Below are 6,633 nucleotides of genomic sequence, written 5' to 3' on the forward strand. Positions count from 1 at the left end.
AACTGCAAACACCTTTATTCTATTCTGAGAATCCTGATTCTCAAGGACTTGAGGCCTGAAAGCACTCAAATATGAACTCCCATATGAACACACTTGTTCAATTTTCTATTATATATACACTAGGCAAAATACCAAGATGACTGCTGAAAACACTAAAAATTGCATGTCTTCCTCACTCTTCCTGTATTGTAAAAACTGTAAAAATTTTTAATTTTTGTAAGGGCATGTAGTATATTTCTCCCTCACTTGATTCTTATTTCTATAAGCATGTTCAAGTACTGTGGTTTGGATGAGTGTCCCCCAAAGGTTTGTGTAAAAAGGCTGGTGTCCAGGGTGGTGCTTTTGGAAAGGAACCTTTGAGAGGTGGGACTGAGCGGAGGTCCTTGGGTTATGAGAGAGGCCCTTGAAGGGAACTCAGGGACCCCCATATCTCTGCTCCTGGCTTTTGAGCTAAGTGGATTGCTCTGTCACATGCTTCTTTAATAAGGGCTGAATTCAAGGCACCTCATAGTCAGAACTGCTATCTGAGGATATTAGGACTCTCCTTTGACAGAAATGGTCTTGTTTCTCTCTCAACATGGTGGTGTTGGCTTCCCTAGAGGCCTTCCATGCTTGACTTCAAGAAGTCATACAACAGTCCCTAGGGCAGCAATTCAACTGGCTGTCTAAGAGAAACAGCAATCTCTGGCATTAGGGCAGAGAAAGAAGGGAAAAGATGAGACAGAAGTATGTCAGGTTCCAATGCATGCGGTGAGAAGCTGGGAGAAAGCTTTTGCAATAGGAAGCTTTTATAGCAGGATTGAAATGCAACTGTAGAAGCTTCTTCAACGTGAGCATTTTTTTCCATGTTGAGTGCTAGCTCTGAAAGAATATTGCCTGCAGTCTTTAATACTAACTTGGTAAAAACAAAAATACTAATTTCCACCTGTTCTGAGGTGTACTAAGACACAATCCATGCTTCAGCAAGCAGTGGTACAATCATGCACAGACCCCGACTTGTTTTGAGACTACCAGCAATTTCCAGGCATGGATATGCCAGGACGTCAGACATTTAAAGAGAACTGCTATGTAAGTTTTTCGATATCTTCACTATTACATACAAAGTAAAGTCATTTGAAGCCCAAAGCGTTCACTAGTTCTGTAGAGTATCAAAAATAAGACCTTTGAAAATCTATACGAACTCCTAAAATTCAAGTGAAGGAATACTGTAACACAGCTTCTGAAAATGTTCTCCCAACACAGCTTCCTCAAAGTTCTTGAATGAGGCTTCTTCATGACAATTTCAAAAAACTTACTCAATTTTGATAGCACTATAACTGGAAATCGCATCACTTTTTGCCACTTTTACAGCCCCAATGTGTATATGGTATGATGAATACTCAGGTCTGGCAGTTCCATATTTAAAATGTATTCCCCTCCGTAAGGTTAAACTCCTTTAGTGTCTCATACTGGAGACAATCGTGAGGGAAAAGTACCAAACATTATGCTTTCGTTCTTGAACTTTCCTAAGAATTTTGTAAAATTTGTATTTTCAGTCTTCTAGAATGTTCTGTGAGGATAGAAATGATGCTAGCCATAACTTCACATCACTACCAAGCATCAAAATGTGGTCACTGTGACTAAGGAACTGAAATTCTATTTAAAACCCAAAATTCTATTGAGAGGAACCTCTCCATTTCTCTCTGAAAACAACTGCGCTATTTTACATTCTCACACAAGGCTTCTAATCTGTCCACATCCTTAACTGACTTTTCCTGACAGCCATCCTGAAAGGTACGAAGTGGTGTTTTCAAGTCAAACCCTCTAATACTCCAATGTTGGACATCATTTCATGTGCTCACTGGCTATTTGTGTCATTTTTGCAGAAACGTATTTTCAAGTCCTTTGCTTATTTTTGAATGTTTCTTTTTTTGTGCTGAGTTTTAGTCATGCATCTCAATTCCTTATCAGGTATGATTCTGCAAATATTTTATCCCACTTTGCAGGTTCCCTTTTCCTATTGATGTCTTTTTTTATTGAGCCAAGAATATATGTACCTTTATTAATAACTGAGGGAAATATGTTATAGGCCAATAACTAGGACATGATCACTTCATCAAGTTCAATTTGTCTTATTTTCTTTTGCTGTCTTTGGTGTCATGTTCAATACTGTAGCAGGAGGCCTCTAAAGATGGCGTGGACCCAGAGCCCTGGGATTCAGCGAGAATTCACTTCACTTCTTGGTCCGCAAATAGCCCGTCAAAAGGAGCCCACGCCTCCGTACCCTGCTCGCGAGCCCAGTGACTGCTGACAGACTGCGTGGCGCACACCAATCAGAAAATGATAGACTTGGGGGCGGAGAAAAGGGAAATATAAGGCCTGCCCCCTCCTGCATTAAAGGAGCCTGCAGCACCTCACCTAGTGCTTGCTTCTACCCGACTCCCGGGTGTTGTGACTCCGCGCCTCTTGCCCCCCAATTGGCAGGGGACCTCATCCAGGTTAGGGTCTTCACAGCTGGCCTGAGGAGAACCTGCAACACGATAACACTGCTAAAATACTTAAAGAGATAGTTTGCCGTATTTGTTCCTAACAGCATTATCAGCAATGGCCAAGATACAGCAGCCGCCAAACCTGCTGGTAGGCAATGGATAACAAAATGTACATAGTACTTAGAAACAGCCTTTAATATGCTGCCGATGGGAGTAACTTGAAGGCATAAGGAAATGAAGTAAGTCAGTTCCAAAAAGGTAAATACTGTATGATGCATTTGGATGAATTAGTCACAACTGAAGAGGCAGAAAACAGAAATGTAGATGCCCAGGACTAGAGGGTGAGGTGGAAAATTACTGTTCCATGGGTACAAGTTTCAGTTCTATAAGATGAAGTTACAGAGATGGAGCATGGTAGCAGCTGTATACTATGAGTTTAGTACTGCTGAACTGTGCATTATGGCAAATCCTAAGCGTGTTTTTCATGTGGCTGGTGCCTACACTATCTGGGCAATACTATTAACAGAACATAACTGAAAGTAGATATATGATAAAGAGAGATTAACATACATGATCTGTCCAGGAATGTCAGCCAACCATTTGAGTCTGTTTGCCAGGGGAGGGGAGACAGATACTGTTTGTTTTCTAGACAGCTAGAATGTGGATATAAGTAGAAGCCAGAACCTACCCGTCACCTCTGTACTCACAGTAAATGTACATAATGTATAAAACAAATTTCAATGTCACATAAAATTATCTTGGCCTGATAACAGAACACACATGAAACAAGTTGCTTTTCCCCCCTCAAATGATACTGACCACCCTAGAATTATGCCTTACAGTAATCTTCCCTTGCCTTCAGTGTCTATGGTTTCAGTTGCTTATGACAAATGTGGTAGCTCAAAATTATTAAATGGAAAATTCCAGAAGTAAACAATTTCTAACTTTTAAGCTGTTCACTGTTCTGAGTTGCAAGATGAAATTTCAAGTCACCCCATTCTTTACCACCCGAGATATAAATCATCCCTTTGCCTGGAGTATCCACATTGTGTAAACCACTTGTCTGTCAATCACCTATAGGTACCTGGGGTTATCAGATGAACTGCTATAGAGCATGGTGCCTGCATCCAAGTAAACTTATTTTACTTAATGATAGACACAAAGCACAAGGGAAGGGATATACACAGGAGGCAGCAAGTGATCAAACAGTGAAGGACAGATTAGCTGGCTCTACATGACAATGCTGCAGGGTACCTGATCCCTCAGTATCCATGGAGGACCAGTTCTAAAACCCACGTCCCCAGCAGATATTAAAATCTGTAGATGCTCGTCTTTTAATGCTATAGTATTTAACCTATGCATCTTCTCATATAATTTAAGTCATCCTGATAATTTAAGTCATCCTGATTATTTACAGTTCTTAACACAATGTAAATGCTTCATAAATATTTGCTATACTGGATTTTTTAGGGAATGACCAAAAAAAGTCCACACTATGATGTTTCCTTCTCCCAGTTACTCTTGATCTATGATTGGCTGAGTTCACAAATATGGAACTCACTGATAAGGAGAAACAAAGGTATGTGGGTGTATGGATGAAGGAAGATAGACAAGCAGGTCATCTGTACTGTCCAAGGCTTCAGGCATTGCCCAGAAGTGGATCACCTATGGATAAGGCACCACTGCACTTAAACTGATCATAAATGCTAAATTAACTAAGCAAAGCTAGTTCCTATCAGCCTCCGGCTTTAGCAGATGTCTGTGCATGGGATTTTGGGCATTCATAAGCCACCTGGGCCTGCTATTTCATCTATAAAAGAAAATACAGGTAAAACCTGTTACTACAAAGGTTCCTCCTACTGGTCTTCTTTATCAAGAGAGTGAGCTTCCCACTGTTCTTGCAGAAACAGGACCTTTCAAAATGCCCCATAGGAAAAGGAGGTCTTGAATGCTATGCAGAATCCTCCAGGTCACCTAGCCATGACTTCACTGGTTTTAAGTTCTCCCCCTGAAAAGGCTCCCACAGCATCATGTGCCTCCCACAGTATCACATGCCATTCTGATGTCTATGGAATTCATTGATATAATAAGGTTCAGGTCAAGTTTCAATGCCACTTGCCATATGAGCCACAACTATCAGAACTACTTGAAAAATGTGGTGACCAGCATTAATAATTAATCTTTACCAAATAATACATCCTGAAAACACCGACAAAAAGTAAAATAAAGGGAAGAGTTTATGAGGAAAAGGAAATCAGACTTTTCTAAATATGTACTATAGTGGCTTTTCACACGGTTACCTTGTACTCCAAGTGCTGTGTTTGTGAGTACGATGAAGGTGCCTTTTCTCCCCATATCCCCCTGTGGGAGAAGGGCAGCAATGAAAGAAACGAAAGACTTTCATTTAAGTGCCACATTCACATAAGGCTAATGTGAAAAAGTGCAATCCAGGTAAGACACTGCCACCAGTATCCACAAAACTTAGGTTGAAAGGATGTATTGAGATTCTTGGGGAGGCTCCCCTGCCTCAGCAGCCAGACTGTCTCATTAGGCATTCTGTGCCTCCCCACTCCCTGCCACACATACACACAGACGCACGCACACACAGTCTGATTCTGGTCTGAGTTTCCAGCTCATGAATTTCCAACAGATTCCAAGATACCATTATTGAGTGAGTTTGTTGGTTTTTCTAAACCCATTTGCTTGTTTTCTTTTATTTCAAAGTTGCATTTAAGAGGCCTTTATTAGTTTTATGGGAATATGTTCAAAAACAAAAAAACTGCATCTCTCACACTGTTAACACAGGCTGAAGGGCTCATTAAACACCTTTTCTATTCACAGACTTTCTATAAACAAGAACCATCATGGCTGATGGCTGGAGTTCAGACACAAGCCTGAACGCACAAAATTCTATTTTCTTTAATATTTATTATTTTTATTTATGTATATGAGCGTATTGTCTGCATGTAAGTGCACGTGCACAGTGCAATGCCTGCAGAGGTCAGAAGAGGGCGTTGAATCCCCAGGAACTAGAGTTATAGACAGCTGTTACCCACCATGTGGGTGCTGGGAACCAGGTCCTCTAGAAGAGCAGCCAGTGCTCTTAACTGCTGAGCCATCTCTCCAGTCCCCACAAAAACCTATTTTCCAACCATTTTCAATCATCTGTATAGGTACAAGACTTGAATATTTGACTTTTATTAGACCAGTGAGTGTAGGATGCCCTTTTTTCTTTACCAAAATGACATATGGATGTTCCACATATTCTTTAGAATACCTAAAGATGGCTTGAGGAATCAGTGTCACAGAAAACTGTTTAATTAGAAACGTCTCTCACTAGCTGCAGAAAAAAATCTTGGCATAATTTCAGAGTAACATTTTCTGTTGCTACTGTCTTGAAATCTTAATGTGACTTTCAAAGAAGCATTGGGATGACTTGGCCCAGTGGTGCACACCTTTAATCCTAGTACTCAGGAGCCAGAGGCAAGCAGATCTCTGTGAGACTGAGGCCAGCCTGGTTTACAAAGTCAGTTCCAGACCAGCTGGGGCTGCAGGGAGACCCTGGCTCAAAAAACCAAAAAAGTCTTAAAATAGCCAAAGGTCAGGGGCTAGAGAGATGACTCAGCAGTTAAGAACACTGGTTGTTCTTGCAGAAGACCCGGGCTCGAATCCCAGCACCCACATGGCAGCTAACAACTGTCTGTAACTCAAGTTCCAGGGGATCCAATGCTGTCTTCTGACCTTCACAGGCGTTGCATGACACGGGCACACTTACATCCATGCAGGCAATACACACATACAAATAATAATAATAATAATAATAATAATAATAATAATAAAATAGCCAAAGGTCTTAATAATAATAATAATAATAATAAAATAGCCAAAGGTCTCCAGGCATCTGCCAACTATTCTCAATGAGCTTTCACTTAACATGTGAGCAATGGTGTGTGTGCACGTGTGTGCTCACATGTGCACACAGATTACTTCTATTATAAACATAGCCTATGTGCCCCTAAGCCTAAAGTTTGATTGAACTAATGATTCCACTTCTAATTTTTCACAAAAGGAAAAAAAAAAAATACAGTTCTGTCTCTATCATTTCTCAGAGTAAAAGATGAAATACCTTATTGATATAAAATTAAGTATTTTTCTAATTAGAATT

This window comes from Nannospalax galili, unplaced genomic scaffold (genome assembly GCF_000622305.1).
Source record: "Nannospalax galili isolate Female #2095 unplaced genomic scaffold, S.galili_v1.0 scaffold43, whole genome shotgun sequence".
Taxonomy (NCBI): Eukaryota; Metazoa; Chordata; class Mammalia; order Rodentia; family Spalacidae; genus Nannospalax; species Nannospalax galili.